Source organism: Pseudophryne corroboree, chromosome 1 (assembly GCF_028390025.1).
Source record: "Pseudophryne corroboree isolate aPseCor3 chromosome 1, aPseCor3.hap2, whole genome shotgun sequence".
NCBI lineage: Eukaryota > Metazoa > Chordata > Amphibia > Anura > Myobatrachidae > Pseudophryne > Pseudophryne corroboree.
In genome coordinates, this window is record NC_086444.1 from 1,155,288,425 (window position 1) to 1,155,309,189 (window position 20,765).

General features: G+C 46.5%; 1 long non-coding RNA gene across 2 annotated transcripts in view; it reads left to right on the forward strand.

Moving 5' to 3' along the window:
- Positions 1-2,862: 2,862 nt before the first annotated feature.
- The window catches only part of LOC135003732 (uncharacterized), a 392,040-nt gene continuing 374,137 nt past the window's right edge, over positions 2,863-20,765 (forward strand). For both annotated transcript variants that reach the window (XR_010204677.1, XR_010204717.1), the window contains exons 1-2: positions 2,863-3,539; positions 12,670-12,797. This is a non-coding gene — a long non-coding RNA (uncharacterized LOC135003732). The remainder of the gene's footprint in view (positions 3,540-12,669; positions 12,798-20,765) is intronic.

Genomic DNA, 20,765 nt, shown 5'->3' on the forward strand with positions numbered 1-20,765 from the left:
GCACTGCACTATTGGGGGCATATGTGTATCACGTCCCATTTTAACTGGCCACACCCATTTTTTTGGCGAGCGCGGGGGCAGACTTGTATGGCCCCCGAAGGATTTTATAGATATCCAAATGGCCCTCGGTAGAAAAAAGGTTCCCCACCCCTGCACTAGGCTGACATGGTCATTAGGTCGACATGAAAAAGGTCGACGTGAGTTTTTCACATTCCCCCCCCCCCCCAACTTTTTCATACTTTACAATCCACGTGGACTGCGATTGGGAATAGTAACCTGTGCCGAGCACAGCGGCAGCAGAGCACTAATTGGGGTTCCCCGTCACTTTACGAAGAAAACGACACCAAAAAAAGTAAAAAAACTAATGTCAACCTTTTTCCATGTCGACCTTGTTCATGTCGACCTAATGACTATGTCGACCTAATGCATGTCGGCCAATAGTGGTCGACCTAATGACTGTCGACCTAAGTGTGGTCGATCTAATGACCCATACCCTTTAGGGAGCACCTAAGACACTGGATGAGTGACATAGGGGGAGATTTATCAAACTTTCTGGCTGAGAAGTGGAAAAGTGGAGAAGTTGCTGGTAGTAACCAATCCGCTTATACCTATCATTTTATAGAATATACTTGATAAGTTATAGTGTGCTTTAGTATTCATTCCTGCATTACATCACTTAATGGCAATTACTATTTAGGGTCCCATTCAGACTATAAGAAAACAGACTTCTTAGGGGTAGAAGACACAAACTTATAACAAAAAAATGTTAAAATACGGAATACTCTAGTGACAAATACAGCTTTTTTAAAAATGTTACCCCCCTACCCTAGTCCAGTTAGAAATTGTATGGAGAATATGGAAGGTTGACATGTTTGGAAAGTCGGGATGCCGGCAGTCACATGACCGACAGCGCCATCCCGACACTGAAGATGCCGACAGCGGACATGGTAAGTATTTTTCCCCTAAAAAACTCTCCGGGGGTGTCGGCTATGGCTAAACACCCCCACGCCCCCCAGTGCCTAACCCTAGCCCTGAACCCCAGTACTCACCTTCGAGATGTCAGCTGTTGGTGATCCGTTGCCGGTCTCCTAACTCACATGACTACCAGCTTCCTGACCACTGGGATGCTGAACGCATTATGGGGTTGATTCAGTTTGGATCGCAATAACTGCAAAAATTACAAAAAGGATGCAGGCGCATGCACAGTGCCCGCCTTGCGCATGCGTCCACCCTGCGCATGCGCCTGCATTTTCTGTGGGAGCCCGCACAAAAGACCTTAATCAGGCAGAGTTGCTCATGGGGTGGGAAGGGTTGATGGCAACGCTCCGTTTCCTAGGCGGATACGGAGAGTTGCGGGGGCAGAGCCGGTGTAATGAGGGCGACCTCAAGACGGGGGCGTGGCGTGAACGCGGCAGTTGCGTGACATCACACGCAGCCGCCGCGATCAGAAAGATGGCTAAGCTGCGCCGGCAGGAGGCAACACTAATTTCTGCAATCAAGCGATTGCAATTTCTGCTTGATCGAGGGGATGGGGGGAATGGCAGTCAGCATGCCTTGCCTTGCGATGGGCAGCCCCCAGCATGCGATCTCATGGATTGCAAATTCTGCTACTTAGCAGAATTTGCAATCCAACCTGAATCATCTTTGGAAATATGGTTTAATGGAAAAAAGTGAAAATATCGGAATTAGACTTATTTGGAGCGGAATCAGGTAGTTCTAAAATATTTTCATCCATCAGACTTCCACATCACCTATACACCGCTGGTGACATCTATTCTGTGTACACTGAGATGCTCTGTAATACTAAGCACTTAGAACTCTAGACCACAGCCAGATAGAGCGATTGTATTTACAAAAAGTTGTATAAAAAGACGTGCTCTGTTTTTGATCATGTTTTTTTTCCAGTATAACCTCGTCGTGCTCCTTTTATGTAAATACTGCGTTTGCTGTCCTGATGCTCAGAATTTGAAAGAAAGCATGCTGAGTGTGGGCGAATCCTCCGCGCGCTGGCCGGGTGTACGATGTACTGTAGCTCAGTCTACTTTCCATTATTTACCTAAGATTTTTATTATTATTTAATTGTTGCTTTTAGCATAACATCTTTTCTATGGAGTCGTCAAGGTCCACGTTCCTCACTGAGCGTTAAGACTGGAGTGTTTTCCAAAGAAGAAGAATTTCTTCTATTAGGATAGCCAAAAGATCATGGGCCAAATTCAGACCTGAACGCAGCAGCAAATTTGTTAGCAGTTGGGCAAAACCATGCGCACTGTAGGGGAGGGGGGGAAGCGATATAACATGTGCAGAGAGAGTTAGATTTGGGTGGGGTGTGCTCAATCTGAACTCTCATTGTAGTGTAAAAGTAAAGCAGTCAGTATTTACCCTGCACAGAAACAAAATAACCCACCCAAATCTAACTCTCTCTGCACATGACATATCTGCGCCCCCCCCCCCCCCTGCAGTGCACTTGGTTTTGCCCAACTGGCAACAAATTTGCTGCTGCGATCAGATCTGAATTACCCCCCATGAGTAGAGAGTAGTGAAATTGAGGTGACATCTCGCAAATTGACGTATTCAGTGCAATCTGTGAATTCCGGGTTTGTTCCGCCATTCTACATATTGGCTATTTTGTACTGTAGTTGCAAATTTGCAGTCAGCAAATTGATATTCTATAAATAGAAATGCGATGACCACAGTAATATTATATTCTAGGGAGTGTTGTTTATTTGGGGTTAAAGAGTAAGGGGGACATGGTGAATTGCGGACCAGAAATTTTTGGGCCTGGTACACTGACATCTCTTGGCCCCCCCCAGATATATGTTTGTGTGTGTGTGATTACTTTTGAGTTTTTACTACAATGGCAGTAACTGTGTGGTGAGGGTGCCAGGAGCCTAATCATCCAGCCAAAGGCACACACCACAGCCAGAGAGTCTCTTGTCTAAGGGTAACCTGATGCCTGGAGCAGTCTGAAAGGGGATTCTCAGCACCATCCTGGAGTAGAGTTTGGCAACTGGTCGTGCTGTGTGATCACCTGCCTCCCACAGTGAAGACGGAGTAATGGACCCCTGCATCACAGCCAGGAACAGCGCCACAGGTTAGGACCCAGTAGAAGATGTTGTTGGAGGAAGTCGCAGAGGGCCCCTGTTTACCGCTGATCTGTCCTGGCCACTGCCCTGCCCGAGTCGACGGAGATAAGACCGGATCCTCTGGAGAGGAAAGAGCCGAGTGGGGGTCGTGACAGAAGCAGCAGCCCAGCAGGAGGATTCCCACAGCTGTCTCCCTAAGACGTCACAGGACCCAGCACCGAGCTGGGAGAGAGTTTCACAGAAGACAAGCCTCTCTACAGAAGTCATGTAGACGTACAATACATGTGAATAAGATTGACAGGAATGCTCTGGGAGAGAATAAGGCGTTTTTAAACCGAGGCAAAAGAATGACACTCTAATGAATTATCTTTATTGTAAAAGCTATATAAAGAAAATAAGAAAGAAGGGAAATGAGAGTAACTGCTGCACACGTATTATAGAAATGATAAATATACAGTAAGTACTCCAATTACAACCAAAGAAGAAAGTGGTTGTGTCTCAGTGGTGCTCTCTCTCTCTCTCGTGCTCTCTCTCTCGTGCTCTTTCTCTATATATATTTATATATTAATTAAAATATAAATGCTACTGATCCCAATTAAAATAGATGTATATTTTAGCAGTAACATCAAAATATTATTAAAAACAGCGAAGTAAAGAATGAAGGAATAATTGGTGAAGCTTGTTTCGTGTATATATATATATATATATATATATATATATATATATACACACACATACACATACACTACAGGCAGGACTGCCAAGAGAAATAACAACTTTCTGGGCCCTCCCGCCCACACTCTGGAGGGGGTGTGACCACAGCATGCGGGGGGCATGGCCACACCTCTTTGGGGGCGTGTCTAGCACATGAGAAGCACCCACTCACAGGAGCATGGCATGCCTCCCAGCCAGGGCAGTAGAGAGCCTGACTGTGCCCAGGTACTTTTCAGGGAACATGGCCTAATCAAAGGAGGTGTGGGCCTGGGCCCCCACTGGGCCCCTCCAGCAGATCTGGGCCCAGGTAATTTGTACCCTCTCCCCCCCTCTCTCAGTGCCACTGACTACAGGTGGACTGGCATTCTTACTAACACAATTTGAAAAGGCTCTGGGGGTTTCTGGATCAGGTGCATACTAAGTAGCACAAACAGGAAGCTGCACTCAGAGACTTGAATAAAGATATATATTTCACAGCATCACAGTGTTATACCAACGGTTAGGGACTCAATTGCCCCTTTGTCAAGGTGAGTCGTTGGTATAACACTGATGCTGTGAAATGTATATCTTTCTTCAAGGCTCCGAGTGCTGCTGCCTGTTTGTGCTACTTCGTATATATATATATATATATATATATATAGAGAGAGAAACAAAAGTATGTTCGGCACTCATGCTTAGTATATGACAGTCCGGTGCACAACCTCTCCGTGGAGCATGTAGACAATAGATAACGGTGGCACTCAGAGTAAAATGAAAGACGACATCACACGGTTCATATGCATATCCAGGATCTCAGTTTATCACTGTTAGGTGTTTATTTTAATTTTTTATTTCTCCCACTTGTGTATGTATAACATCATTGTGCACGTCCTGTATTGCATGGATGCCGGGCAACCGTCACCAGTGAGAGATCTGGAGACTCCCCCCGCCCTCCGATCTCGAGAGGCTGACGTCAGGATGCTGAGACGGGGGAGCGGAAGTGAGTGTCATCCAAGTTCTTACATGGTGGTTGCTAGGCAACCGGCGCATACCGTCTCTAATCCAGCTGGCTGTGATTCCCCGTACGGGACTGTACGGGTGACGTCACAGCCGGGCACCGGCAGGGAGTGGGCAGGACTTTGATTGGTGTTAGGTGAGTCTCATTTATGTATTTATATATGTTGGCTGTACTGGTACTTGTTGTGTCTTGATAAAGGGGAGCAGTCCCCGAAACGTCAGACTGTAACCAGTGGTGATGTCGTTTTTCATTTTACTCTGAGTGCCACCGATATCTATTGTGTGTGTATATATATATATATATATATATATTATATACTCAGTCCAGTTATCCGGCACTCCCTTGGTTAATAAATCTTTGCTTGCTGCGGTGCCCTCTTAAGCCAGTTTGGCTATTTGTAGTTGCAAAAAGTAAGCGCCACTCACCAGACTTGCAGAAATAAATGTAAAATGTCCTTTATTGGATTCCTACGTTTTGGGGACAATCCCCCGTCATCAGGGACAGCTTGAATAGTACACATATAAATAGTATACCCATACCAATTAACAATAAGTGACTACAGGAGTACTCACCCAGCCGGCGCCATCCACACGATCCACGGAGCCCGCGTCTGAACTCAGTGTCGCGGGATCCATGACGTCAGTGTGCCGCGTCCGCCGGGCGAGCATCCCGGTCACCTAGCAACCATACAGCTCAATATAATAGAATAAGTGCATAATACATAAATTAAAAACATACCATCTTATATATATAATAGCGCACAAGTCAGTGGACATATTCAGTACCTGTACATTAATAATCATATCACAATGTTACAAAGTACACAATCTTAGTAAATGTGCTGATTTTTTTGCATGCATAAATTAATCAGGTCTGTGCAGAAATGGATTAAGGGGCTGTATAAGGGTTCATAAGAAGCACTGTAATCCTAGTGCCTTATTCAAACCTCTTGGGGTATATCCACCAGCATTCTTTTTGTAAAAGTAATTTTGCCCGATTGCCACCCCGTATTTTAAAGGGAATATGGTCAATTACGATCGCACGAATACTAGCAACACTGTGTCCTGTGCACAGTGTCTAGCTACCGGATGTTCTTATGAATATCATCCAGTTTTTTTTAATAATGCAGTGTTATCTTGCACATATGAAGGAATTTGCTTAATACAAGGGTTAAGATATGAATCTAGAAAAATAGAGTACTGGGTGAGTACACCTGTAGTCACTTATTGTTAACTAGGTGCTTCATCGCGCCCTACGGGCGCTCTTCACACCGTCGCAAGGGGCTACGCCCCCTTAACCCTTGCATGCCTTTCTGGGGTTCAATATTTGTATTATATGGAGTATTACCTGCATTCCTTTGTTAGTGGTTAAATATTGCACAATGAAAGGGCGTGCGATGGTGAAGGAGGCGCAGCCCCTTGCGACGGCGTGAACAGCACCTGCAGGGCACGATGTACAGAATGTAGCGGGTGCGGGGGGGACTGCGGATGGGGGAGGGTGTCTGTAGATGCTGCGGGTGGAGGGGGGGGGCGGAAGCGGGGTGGCCCAGATGGGAAAGGGTCAGGAGGTGCTGCGGGTGGGGGAGGGGCAGAGGAGTGGGGGCTGCAGATGGGGGAGGGGTCCGGAGGCACTGTAGGTGGGGGAGGGGCAGGGGTGCCATGGGTGGGAGAGGGGCAGGTGCGGGGATGTTGCGGATGGGTGAAGGGTTCCATAGGTGCTGTGGGATGGGAAGGGGCGGGGGTGCCGGGGGTGGGGTAGGGGGTCTGGAGGCGCCGTGGGTAGGGGAGGGGCAGGTACGGGTGGTGCGGCGGATGGGGAAGGGGGTCCGGAGGCACTGCAGGTGGTGGATGGGCAGATGCGGGGGTGCAATGGGTGGGTGAGGGGGGGACCGCGGATGGAGGAGGGTGTCTGCAGATGCTGCGGGTGGAGGGTGGCAGGTGTGGGGGGAGACATATATGGGGGGTGGATAGTGGAGGGGGTCTGGAGGTGCTGTGGGTGGTGGAGGAGCAGAGGAGTGGGAGTCGCAGGTGGTGTAGGGGGTCTGGAGGCACAGCGTGTGGGGGAGGGGTGGAGTGCCGCATGTGGTGGAGGGGAAGGTGCAGAGGTGTGGTGCATTGGGGTGGGGTCTGAAGGCACTGCGGGTACTGTACCTGCCAAAAAGGTAGTTGGAGGGTATGCAGTAACAGGGCCAGGACAGGGGTGACAGGGTCAAAACAGGGGTGACGGGGCCAGGACAGGGGTGACGGGGCCAGGACAGGGGTGACAGGGCCAGGACAGGGGTGACAGGGACAGGATAGGGGTGACAGGGCCAGGGTAGGGGCGGCAGGACCAGGACAGGGGTGACAGGGCCAGTATAGGGTTGACAGGGCAAGCACAGGGGTGAGAGGGCCAGGATAGGGGTAACAGGGCCAGGATAAGGGTGACAGGGCCAGAATAAGGGTGAAAGGGCCAGGATAAGGGTGAAAGGGCCAGGATAAGGGTGACACGGCAAGGCCAGGGGTGACAGGGACATGACAGAACACAGGGCACGGCAGAGATTGGTATTAGGGACAGAACAGTGGTGACAGACAGATGTGTCTTACCGGAGTCACTGCTGCTGGCTGCTGCTGTTCCACTCCAACCTGTTGGGATCTGCTGCTGGTGGAGACTTGACATGGCTGATTCTCTCAGGCTGGAGTCCTGCTTCCTCTGCCCATCCGCATCCCTCCCCCCACTCCTCAGTCACACACCGCGGACCTTGCGCGGCTGCCGGGCACTGTGGTAAGGGGAGACTGGGAGTGACTGGTTAGCCCCCAGGAGATGCTGTGACTGGAGGGAGGAGGGGGTCATAGCATGCACGCGGCGCGGACCTCGCGGCTGCTGAGCACTGTGGTAAGGGGAGACTGGGAGTGACTGGTTAGCTCCCAGGAGATGCTGCGGCTGGAAGGAGGAGGGGGTCGGAGCCTGCAAGCAGCTCGGACTTCTGCAGCGCTACCCGCTGGCTAAAGTGTGAGAAGGAGCTTGGCGCACCTCACTGTATGCGGCAGCGCTGCAGCTAGCGGTGGGGTTGCCGGGGCTGGAGATAACAGAGGCAGTACGGAACCTGCACAGCGGCAGGTGCCCCACAAAACTGCAGCTAAGAAGTGTGGAGTGTGCCAGAAAGTGACGCTCCTCCGCGCCAGAGAGACCCTGCTGAGTATGCTGATGTGGGCGGTCAAGCACACAGTGAGCCGGTGCCCGTCTGTATGTACGGCATACCCACTCACACACCCCCATACCTCCCAACTGTCCCGATTTTCGCTGGACAGTCCCATTTTTTGGGGGTGGGGAGGGGGGTAGTTGGAAAGCTCCTGCACTCGCTGTTCTGCTTAGCAGAGCAGCGGTGAATAGACGCTGTGCATATGCGCACAGCGTCTATTTAGTGGAGACAGAGGGAGAGGGGGCATCAGGGGGTACGTACCATGGGCCCCACAGTTTTAGGGGGCCCCCCGGCTGGAGTAGCTCTGTCCCAGCTCAGAAGCTCCCCCGTCCTGCCAGCAACAGCGGCAGCATTGTGCTACAGTCAGCATACGCTGCTGCGTGTTGGCAGGTCTGTGGTGTTGCAGGGAGGCAGCAGTCTCCCTGCGTTCTTCTGCCTGTGCGGGTGTGTAGGGGGGAGCGACCACCTCCTCCGGATTTAGCCCTAGCTGAGGGGCCAAAATCCCCCCCCCCCCAAAAAAAAAATCAAAAGTCCCAGAATTTGTATAAAGGGGCGTGGCCACGGGTCCCGCGATTAGACCACGCCCCCAACCCACAGCAGGCACAGCAATGAGATAGGGCTCCCCTGTCTCAAGTGCCCTGGGCCCCCCGGACTCATAATCCGCCCCTGGAAGCATGCCAGCAGCTCACAGAGCGCTAGGCATGCCCCCTCACTGCCGAAAACGGGTGCCCTCCCATGAAGCCAAGCCCCCTTTTCATTGGCCACGCCCCCTTTTCGCCACGTGTGTCCCTCCTTCTGCCTGAAGAAAGCTGGGAGGTATGCACCCCTGCCTATGCCATGCCCATACTATCTGCTTCTGCTCCTAGTCTCCTATAGATTTGCCCAGATCTGTGACTCATTTGATTAACTCTGCCCAGTGTTGTGACTCCGCCCAGCATTAGGAAATGAGTCACAAAGTCACAGATCTGGGCTATTATATAGGAGATGGTATTTATATGTGTACACTTGTGAACTGTTGTTATTCAAGCTGTCCCTGACGACGGGGGATTATCCCCGAAACGTAGGAATCCAATAAAGGACATTTTACATTTATTTCTGCAAGCCTGGTGAGTGCCGCCTACTTTTTGCAACTGTATATATATATATATATATATATATATATATATCCTCACACCACTCGGCGGCACTCTGGACGAATAAATTGGAGACTACAACGTCATCTTGGATTAAATCAACGTTTCAGTGCTCGGCGGCACTTTTATCAAGATTATCAAACAGCATAAGAAACCATTGTGTATACACCATATAAATAGCATCAGTGAAACCACACGTTGCACGTCAAGTCCCACCCCACTTCCAATCAACGTGGTGCCGGGCGTGACGTGCAGGCAGCTGAATCAAATAAACATTTACAAGAAATGCACGTTATAAATATCACAGTGATCAAAGATATTGGTTTTTAAGTCCCCCCTGTTCATAAAGAGTGGAAAAAAAAGAGCTGGGCACTTCCTTGCTGCTTCAGACCACTGCAGCCGAGTGCTGCTCACAGAGTTCTGCCGGCAAGGAAGTGCCCAGCTCTTTTTTTTCCCCACTCTTTATGAACAGGGGGGACTTACATCTAAAGAGTGGAGAACAGCCACTGGATAAGGAATTGATAGGCCCTGACACAAGTTGCTATCTGGTACGGATCTTTCCATTTGTTGTGTCTGCAATACACTATTAACGAAATGACTGCACCATAAGGCGCTTGTTCTTCTCTCCTAGTACTATATATATATATATATATATATATATATATATATATATATATATATATATATAGTGTTAAATCTGATTAACTTTCAGGAAGAACAGCAATACTTCAAATGTACAACTGTTCAGGCTGCATCAACCACTAATCGTCTATCAGTTAAACCTCTATGAATTGAGTACACGTTGCATAAGCACACCGTCACGCTGTAAGCACAAAATAGCTACACGTGCGGTCTATACACTTTAACCCCTAACAGGAAAGGAAATGCGACACCAATTGTATATGCAATGTTGCAGGTCCAACCCAGCAACAATTATTTACTTAAAAGGGGGTTACAACAGAAATACAATAATGCAAGAGAAGAAGCTACAACCAATGGATACATACGTTTGTTCGCCTGCGCATCCCGATTCCGGTCCTCATTCAATCTGAATAGATGACCTTCAGAGAAAGAGACTGAGGCCAGCCAGGAGGCTTGGTTTTATACAATGGTCCAAAGCATGAAACAAAGGAAACTGTAATCTCTTCATCTATAGGTTAAAGGGCTGGTCATTTACAGTACATGAGGGGTCATAGGTCGGTTTGAATAGGTGGGCGATGCCTGGTCCAGGTGCACTTGCAGATGTCCTCCACTGGGTTCCCTCTGACTATCAAGAGTACAGTACATACAGTGTGATATTAATAATATATTCCTGCGCATATCTATGCGCAGGAGCGTGCTACTTTCTGCAAACTGCCATCGGAATATTGCACTTGAAATACTGTACAACTGGATACCAAACACCACCTCCTAACCTAATTCTGTCCCCTTATATCCTGTAAAGTTGGATATCTCTATTGTTCCCTTTCCAAAGTAAATGTAACTTGCTGGTGTGGTGCATGTAGGCTATGTGTAAATTATGTACTATGTGGATTAAATATGGAATATGTCTTTATGGCTTTTCCATGCGAATGCATATACTACCGTATTTACTCATACCACGCGCTAACACGCAAGACCGCGTGAGCGATTATACGTAACTTGCGAGTATGCGCACGCACGGCAGAACAAGCACCCGCACGGAGGCCATCTGTGTGGTGTTTGTACGTGATGCGTGTGGCTATAATATTTTCGACTTCGACAATAGAGAGAGAGAGAAAACAAAGGCTGTGGCACTCAGGGACTGGTGTGGAAACAATGTATTATCCAAAAATCACACCCATAGACATCAACGTTTCGGGGAGTCTAACCCCTTTATCAAGATGTGAGTGTAACTGACTGTTACTCTCACATCTTGATAAAGGGGTTAGACTCCCCAAAACGTTAATGTCTATGGGTGTGATTTTTGGATAATACATTGTTTCCACACCAGTCCCTGAGTGCCGCAGCCTTTGTTTTCTCTCTACCAATGACAGGATTGTCTCGAGGCACAAATCTGGGGAAGAGTACAGAAAAATATCTGCTGCTTTGAAGGTCTCAATGAGCACAGTTGCCTCCATCATCTGTAAATGGAAGAAGTTTGGAACCACCAGGAGTCTTCCTAGAACTGGCCGGCCGTTTAAACTGAGCGATGAGGGGAGAAGGGCCCTAGTCAGGGAGGTGACCAAGAACCCGATGGTCACTCTGTCAGAGCTACAGCATTCCTCTGTGGAGAGATGAGCACCTTCCAGAAGGACATCCATCTCTGCAGCAATCCACCAACCATGCCTGTATAGTAGAGTGGCCAGACAGAAGCCAGTCCTTAGTAAAAAGCACATGGCAGCCCGCCTGGAGTTTGCCAAAATGAACCTGAATGACACTCAGACCATGAGAAACAAAATTCTCTGGTCTGATGAGACAAAGATTGAACTCTTTGGCGTGAATGCCAGGCGTCATGTTTGGAGGAAACCAGGCACCGCTCATCACCAGGCCAATACAATCCCTACAGTGAAGCATGGTGGTGGCAGCATCATGCAGTGGGGATGTTTTTTTAGCGGCATTAACTGAGAGACTAGTCAGGATAGAGGGAAAGATGAATGCAGCAATGTACAAAGACATCCTGGATGAAAACCTGCTCCAGCACGCTCTTGACCTCAGACTGGGGTGACGGTTCATCTTACAGCAGGACAACGACCCTAAGCACACAGCCAAGATATCAAAGGAGTGGCTTCAGGACAACTCTGTGAATGTCTTTGAGTGGCCCAGCCAGAGCCCAGACTTGAATCCGATTGAACGTCTCTGGAGAGATCTGAAAATGGCTGTGCACCGACGCTTCCCATCCAACCTGATGGAGCTTGAGAGGTGCTGCAAAGAGGAATGGGCAAAACTGCCCAAAGATAGGTGTGCCAATACTTATGTACATGTGATTTCTTAGTTTTTGATTTGTAATAAATTTGCAAAAATCTCAAAAACACTTTTTTCATGTTGTCATTATGGGGTACTGTGTGTAGAATTTTGAGGGAAAAAATGAATTTATTCCATTTTGGGATAAGGCTGTAATATAACAAAATATGGAAAAAGTGAAGCGCTGTGAATACTTTCCAGATGCACTGTATATATATTCTATAGATTGTAAGCTTACAACCGTGGCCTTCCTACCACTATGTCTGTTTTTGCCCTTCTATAAGGTAAACAGCATAATAATGTGCTCTGGTGCCTTCCTAACAGGCTGGGCAGCCTGTACATGCAGAGAGATTCACAGAAGGCGGCACTCAGGAGACTGCAAAATTTGTGGCTATCTTGCCAGCAGATATAATTTGCCAGATAGCCAGCAGATAATGTGTGCAGTTTATGTATTGTATGTTTTAACATTTAGCACTTTGTAATTATATATACATGTTTTTAACATATATCACAATAATTTTCACTTGTTTATGAGGTTTTATTTCACTGTACCACTTATGTTCATGCTTTTTTTTAATATCAGTATGTCTTCTGTGCATTATTTTAATTCTTTTTATTTATTTTTGCTGTGTCCGTTTCCAGCGGATACCAAGGTGACAATCCCGGCGCCCCGTTGGATGGCTCCAGATGACAATGCTGCCGGTCAGGTGACAGGAAGGGCGGACCGGAAGCGCAGAGTCCGGAAACCGGCTGGAGGTGCGCTGATACAGGTATTTAATCTGTGTGTTTGTCACTTTGCATTTGTGTGTTTCCTGAAGATGGGGGTCACTGTGCCCCGAAACGTTGACATTAAATAGCACCACTGTTTTCACTAATTTTGCAGTCTTCTGAGTGCCGCCTTCTGTGAATCTCTCTTTTTCTCTCTCTCTCTCTCTCTAGCCTTAATTGGAACTAAATGTGTGTATAAATACTGGAAATAACAATTAGATTGTGCTATGTGTAAATTATTTTATCTCTGCTGTGTTTCGTAGTCTGTACAGATAAACATTCTTCTTTCCTTGAATTCATTACAGTAAACCTCCTTTCTAGACTATCTATATTTACGTAGCTTTATCTCTTTCCATTGTGACAGCCTTGATTTACCTCATGAAAATGTATATATTTTACACTGGCAATTATGAAACAAGTTTTTTGTGTCCTCACAGTGTACAACTGGTGCGTTATTGTACATTGACCTCAGCATTAGGGTGACAAAGTTGGATTTCTCGATAGTGTCCTTGAGTTCATATCTTTCTTCTTAGCTCCAGGTCAGGCCATACTGCAGATTAAAAATGTCATTAGTGCTTACTGTATGTCATATCTCATAGACACTGATGGGAACGCAAACTACCAACAGTTCATTCTGGCACATGGTGTAACATTGTCTGGTAACAATGACACACATTTCACTAGTTTATGTTCAAGTTTTACATGTTTGCAAGGCAATAATTATTTTTTTTAGCAAGGAGAGTAAAAATATTTTTTTTCAGTGAGTAGAGTAGGAGTGAAAGTAATGCTTGGCTAAGGTTTGTTTTAAATGGTAAAAACATTTATATGGGGAAAAAAACCTGCATAATGAGAACCATTTACACTTTATTACTCTTTAAATTCTGCGTAAACAAAATATAGTATTCTGTTTCCCACCAAAGAATCCTTAATTTCTGTCACATTTGTGTTTATGATGATAAATATTAGCAACCGTTCTGTTTATTTTCCTCTGATGAATTTTGGTGAAACGCAACAGGTTTGGGAGGCCGTCCACTATGTTTCTGTAAGGATTGGAGGGTTTTACCTGGGTTTCATGGTTTTTTGGGGGGGACTTTAAATTAATTCTATGATGAGTCATATGGTGATATAGGAGAGCAAATTTTGGAGATCCTTCCAGACGTGGAGCAAATTTTGGAGATCCTTCCAGACAAGAGTTTTTTTTTCTCTTGTGAACAGATTGTAAATTTGTAATTGAAGGCCCCACCTTTTTGAATAAAAATGTACAGTATATTGTTTTATGGCATTTCTCCCTGGATTTAAAAGACTAAAAAGTCTTATCAGACAATCTTATTTTCCTTTATTGAATATACGCAGTCATTTGGTGCCTTATTGAAAGGTGAAGAGGTGATACATACAACACTGTGAGCACTCTCCTTTCTTATTCTTCAGGTATATAACTTTTAAATAAGGTATATCTTAAATTATATCAGCAAGAGGACTGGATGCCACAGGTTGTCTACTGTATCATAGATTTTGGGTGCAACAAGTTTAAAGGTACCTACATTTTATATATATATATATATATATATATACTTGGCCCCTTATACCGTAGTATGAACAAGCATTGAGTCTTATTAGAACATTGTTGCTGGGTATTGATTCGTAATAATATAAATTCTTTAAAGTAAGAACACGTTTTTCTATAGCGCTGAGGCTGAAATACTGCATTTCTTATTAAATAACTTCACTTTTGCTTATATATGACATAGAAATATAATTATTATGGAAGCGTAACTAATGGTTATGGATTTAAGTACTTTTACAAAATAATGTTAATTTTGTGTCATATTTGTTTCCCTTTTAATAAAGAAGATCACTGCAAATGGCAACCTATTCTAAACATCATGGTGATCTATTCTAAACGTCACCATTATCCATTCTAAAAATCATAGTGATCCATTCTAAACATTACCATTAACCATTCTAAACGTCACTATTATCCATTCTAAATGTCATCATTATCCATTCTAAACATCATAGTGATCCATTATAAACATTACCATTATCCATTCTAAACGTCGCCATTATTAATTCGAAACATCATGGTGATCCATTCTAAACTTTACCATTATCCATTCTAAATGTCACTATTATCCATTCTAAATGTCACTATTATCCATTCTAAATGTCATCATTATCCATTCTAAACATCATGGTGATCCATTCTAAACATCATGGTGATCCATTCTAAACATTAACATTATCCATTCTAAACATCACCGTTACCCATTCTAAACATCACCATTACCTATTCTAAACGTCACTGTGATCCATTCTTAATGTCACCATCAAACACAGTAAACATCAAACCATTCTAAACATTACGGTGGTCCATTCTAAGCATCACATCCGCGTGACCTATTTTAAATGTCATGGTAACCCATTCAAAACGTCACCTGGCCTGACCCGTTCTAATTCTCTCATCGACCCTTTCTAAACATCACCATGACCCTTTCTAAATGTCACAGTGACCCATTCAAGTTGTCAGTGTGATACATTCTAAGGGGGAAATTCAAATGTTATCGCCCCCATCTAAAGTGATGTCCCCTATTGCGCTGATCGTTGGGCGCCCAAACAGATCACTTTTCACACATTTCAGCTCGCCACCTTCGGCGGGTGTGAGCCGGCAGCCGATTGGGCCTGAACAGAGCAAGATTTGAATATCTCTGTTCGACGCCATCTAGTGACTGCCGGCAGAAATATCATTTGAATTCTGCCCTAAATGTCACCATTATCCACTCGAAGCATCTCGGTGACCTATTCTAAATATCATGATGGACCATTCTACATGTGCTGTTGGCCTGTTGTAAACATCACTGTGCCCCATTGTGAAAGTCATGGTGTCTCATTTACATGTCATGTGACTACTGCTAAACATCATCATTAATGTCACGGTGATCCACTGGATGAATAATTATACATGTTATCAGTGACTCCAGATCTACACAAGTGTTTCCCCCAAAAGATGGAGGGGGACATTTACTAAGCAGTGATAAGAGCGGAGAAGTGAGCCAGTGGAGAAGTTGCTCCATCAACCAATCAACAGCTCTGTTTAATTTTATAGTATGCAAATTATAGATGTTACTTCAGTTCTGATTGGTTGCCGTGGGCAACTTCTCCACTGGCTCACTTCTCTGCTTAGTAAATGTTCCCCTGAGAGTAGTAACTACTGCCCATAATAAAGCAGATTTTGAATATTTGTGTCCTGGAAGTTTAGGCATAACAATAGTGGGAATGCCTATTTCAATCAGTTCCATCAGAAAACAATTCTACATGGTTACTTAGGCTCCATCTAGGAGCCTGGGAAAGTGTAAAAAGCATTATGTAAAGCATAGACAGCGCTGATTAATGTTGGCTCTTATACCAACAGCAAACAGTCCCATTCACATTTAATTATTACACCACTCTTCTGCAGTCAAGTGCTACATGTCTGCCTGCAACAATCTCAGACCGAGTGGAGTTCTCTCTTATCACTAAGAAGACGCGTCTGTGAAACGAAGCTTCCACTCTTCTCCGCTTGTCTTTGGAAACGGAATTAAGAGGTAGAAACTATTTTGGTCACTTCCTAAGACTCCTAAAATATAATTTGTCCCTTCAAGTCCTCTGGAAATTTCATGGGAATACTTAAAACTAAAATGGAGTTGACCATTTGTTCAGAAATGGCTACTGGTTGGCAAGGAAACTCAAGGGAATGTAATAGGCAATCTCTGCTTTCTAACCATTTGCTTCTCAGGATAAAGTAGACTTGAAGTAAGCAAAAGTTTTGAAGTCTTTGTTGCCTGGGGCATTGCATGGGGGTGTTGCCCCCAGCTATTAAGATATTTATATATTAAGAACCACTGCAATAGCTTTGAATATACCGTGAATTTATTTATCTTCCATATCAGTCTGTACAAATAATCCCATGAAACCCAATGTTGCCCAGTGCTGCAGTATACTGTCTGGGGATGGGTTTTCTGCTGAAGCAGGAGAGACGTTTATTTTGAAAAGTTGGGCGTTTTCCTATATGGTACGGGGATTATTTTCTAATTTGAAGCTCATATTCCGAAATTGAGACAAACCAAAGATAGAGGACTTTAGGCCTGATGGCATCCGCACATTGGCGTTTCTATAATGGGTGCAATGTGTGCAGTGCACAGGGGCCCCTGGGACCAGGGGGGGCCCACACCGCAGACACTGCACCCATTTTTAATTCTTTCTTTTATGGAGTCTAGCGTCGAGCGCTGCAATTGTGGCGAAAATCACAGCCAAAATGGCCACCACACATGCGCAGTAGGCAAATTGGTCTACGGGACATGGCAGGCTTCATATTTCCGGAGACCTGCAGACTCCGGCACGATGCTGGAGACTACTGCACCATACAGAATAGGGGGTCCAACTGGAGGAGCACATGGTACCCCTCCTTCTGTTAAAATGCCCTTGCATCTGTACATCTCCAAAGGTAGGTGGACTGCGCATACGCAACGGTCTGCTCATGCGCTCGCACACAATTACCCCCAAGCTGCACCCTGATGGACAGGAGAGGGGTGGGCTTGGATGTGGCCCACATTTCCGAAAAATGTAGGCAAGTTGCCCCTGTTTTCTGGTAGTTCCAAGGACAGTGGATGTGTCCAAGGATGGATTGGGATGGAAAACCAGCCTGGGAAATTTCTGTAAGCAGCTCTAATGGGGGTGGGTCTCATAGAGCCTGATTCTGAGTCTGAGGCAGTTGCGGCCTTCCTTGTGTCTTCTGCTGCAGCTGCATCAGTGACTTTACGTTAATGCGCCTGCAAAGCCCATCCTTGGAGTACATCCATGCATCTGAATGTGCAAGGACTGATATTCCCACTTTCAGTGTCTAAAGATGCTGCAACAGAGGCGGCTCCAGGCCTACTAGCACCCTGAGTGAGAAATTTTGAAGCGCCCCCAACCCCTCTAATGTGTGCACCGAAGGCGTGCGCACTCCTGGGAAAGTGGGCGTGGCCTCACAACTTTATATTCTCAAACTATAAATATTTTCACACACCCCTCTGCACACACAATTAGCAGCCTTACACATAACGCCCACAGTGGTGTTTCTTACAGTACATATAATGTCCCCAGTATAGTGCCAGATAAACATGATGACCCCAGTAGTGCAGTGCCAGATACACATATGCACCCAATAGTGCCAAATACACATAATATGCCTCCCACAGTGCAATGCCAGATACACATTAGATGCCCCCACAGTGCAATGCCAGATACACATAATATGCCTCCCACAGTGCAATGCCAGATACACATTAGATGCCCCCACAGTGCAATGCCAGATACACATAATATGCCTCCCACAGTGCAATGCCAGATACACATTAGATGCCCCCACAGTGCAATGCCAGATACACATAATATGCCTCCCACAGTGCAATGCCAGATACACATTAGATGCCCCCACAGTGCAATGCCAGATACACATAATATGCCTCCCACAGTGCAATGCCAGATACACATTAGATGCCCCCACAGTGCAATGCCAGATACACATAATATGCCTCCCACAGTGCAATGCCAGATACACATTAGATGCCCCCACAGTGCAATGCCAGATACACATAATATGCCTCCCACAGTGCAATGCCAGATACACATTAGATGCCCCCACAGTGCAATGCCAGATACACATAATATGCCTCCCACAGTGCAATGCCAGATACACATTAGATGCCCCCACAGTGCAATGCCAGATACACATAATATGCCTCCCACAGTGCAATGCCAGATACACATTAGATGCCCCCACAGTGCAATGCCAGATACACATAATATGCCTCCCACAGTGCAATGCCAGATACACATTAGATGCCCCCACAGTGCAATGCCAGATACACATAATATGCCTCCCACAGTGCAATGCCAGATACACATTAGATGCCCCCACAGTGCAATGCCAGATACACATAATATGCCTCCCACAGTGCAATGCCAGATACACATTAGATGCCCCCACAGTGCAATGCCAGATACACATAATATGCCTCCCACAGTGCAATGCCAGATACACATTAGATGCCCCCACAGTGGGGGTTGGCAATATGCTGATCTGCCATAAGAAGCTTTGGCAGCCATTCTGCGCTTGCTGATGGTGCGGATAGGGTGATATGGACGCGGCAGTGCTTTGTTCAAGTGTGCTGGATCGACACAAAGACCCACCTTTACTGTACCATCCTTTTTTGATGCGGCCACCATGGTGGACACCCACTGTGTTGCTTCCTCTATGGGGGAAATGACACCCAGTTGAGTCATTCTGTGGATCTCTTTAATGATTTTATCTTTCATTGCAATAGGAACCCTCCGGGGGGCACAGACAGTAGGTACAATGGAGTCATCCAGCCTCATATGGTACACATCAGGAAGCTTGGCAAGTGTACTGCAATCAAATAAATACTGAAAGTCTTTTATCTCTGGGACGGTCATCTGTAGTGCCTGTACCTCAGGCCCCAATTTGAGAAGGCCTAGCTTCATACTGTCAGAGTGGCCTAGCAGTGGTTTAACCTTTTGATCCACAATGTGGAATAGCAAATCAGCACGGGTAAACTTTAGCTTTGTGGTACCCAGTGTGGTGATGGTCTGGCCACCATAAGATATCAAGTTGATCTTGTCTCGTGGGTTTATCTGTGCAGTTGGATCTATTTCACGTAGTTGTTTGTAGGATATGACATTGCACTTCGCTCCTGAGTGTAATTTGACTATGGCCACAGTGCCGTAACTAGGTGTGCAGAAGGGGCGTTGCCCACAGCGCACACCTAGTTAGAGCGCATATTCCCCCTGCGCTCCCACTGCCCGCATACCCGTTCAAGGGGCACAAAGTGTGCCGCATTGCAATGAGTCAGACTGACTCATTACAAGCCGCCTGTGCCCTGTGATGTGCGCGGTCACCGGAGCGAGGGGAGGAGGAGAAGGGAGGGGGACTTTGAAGCCTGCAGACCCCGAGAAAGCAAGGCGGAGACCCCGCCCAGCAATACTTGTTGGTCACGCCCCCACGCCGGCTCAGCTTGAGAGGGGCAGGTGAACTGATGTGCTGCTGGACTTGCCTGCATTCCCAGATCTCCTGCTCTCCCGGCCAGGTCAGCAGCTGGAGGTGCGTGCTCTGTGATTCAAGGATTTTTAAAGGGGGCGTGGCCACGGGGTCCGCGATTAGGCCACGCCCCCGACTTGGCCTTGGCAAATTGTGTGCAGCCCTACCTGCTCAGTGCTCTCTCACCTTCTGACTAGTTACTCCTGCAGTCATTCACCATGGAGGTAAAGTGTGTGTGGTGACTACAGGGGACAGAGTGTGTGCATGTGTATCAGGGGCGTTTTAAGAGAGGAGGAGGCCCGGGTGCAGCCTCCTCCGTTCGGGCCCCCTCCTCTCTGCCGGCAGCGGGAAGAGTCTGAGCACTAGAGCGCTCAGACTCTACTGAGCATGCGCAGATCCCTGGGAAAATGGCGCGGCGGCTATTTTCCCTAAAATTTCTCTACTGCGCATGCGCAGAACTCCGTGAAAATGGCCGCTGGGCCATTTTCATGGAGTTTTAACTAGAGATGAGCGGGTTCGGTTTCTTTGAATCCGAACCCGCACGAACTTCACTTTTTTTTCCACGGGTCCGAGCGACTCGGATCTTCCCGCCTTGCTCGGTTAACCCGAGCGCGCCCGAACGTCATCATGACGCTGTCGGATTCTCGCGAGGCTCGGATTCTATCGCGAGACTCGGATTCTATATAAGGAGCCGCGCGTCGCCGCCATTTTCACTCGTGCATTGAGATTGATAGGGAGAGGACGTGTCTGGCGTCCTCTCCATTAGAATAGAGATAGATAGATTAGATAGAGAGAGATTGTGCAGAGTCGCAGACAGAGTTAGTTTACCACAGTCAGTGACCAGTGCAGTTGCTAGTTAACTTTTATTTAATATAATATATCCGTTCACTTCTCT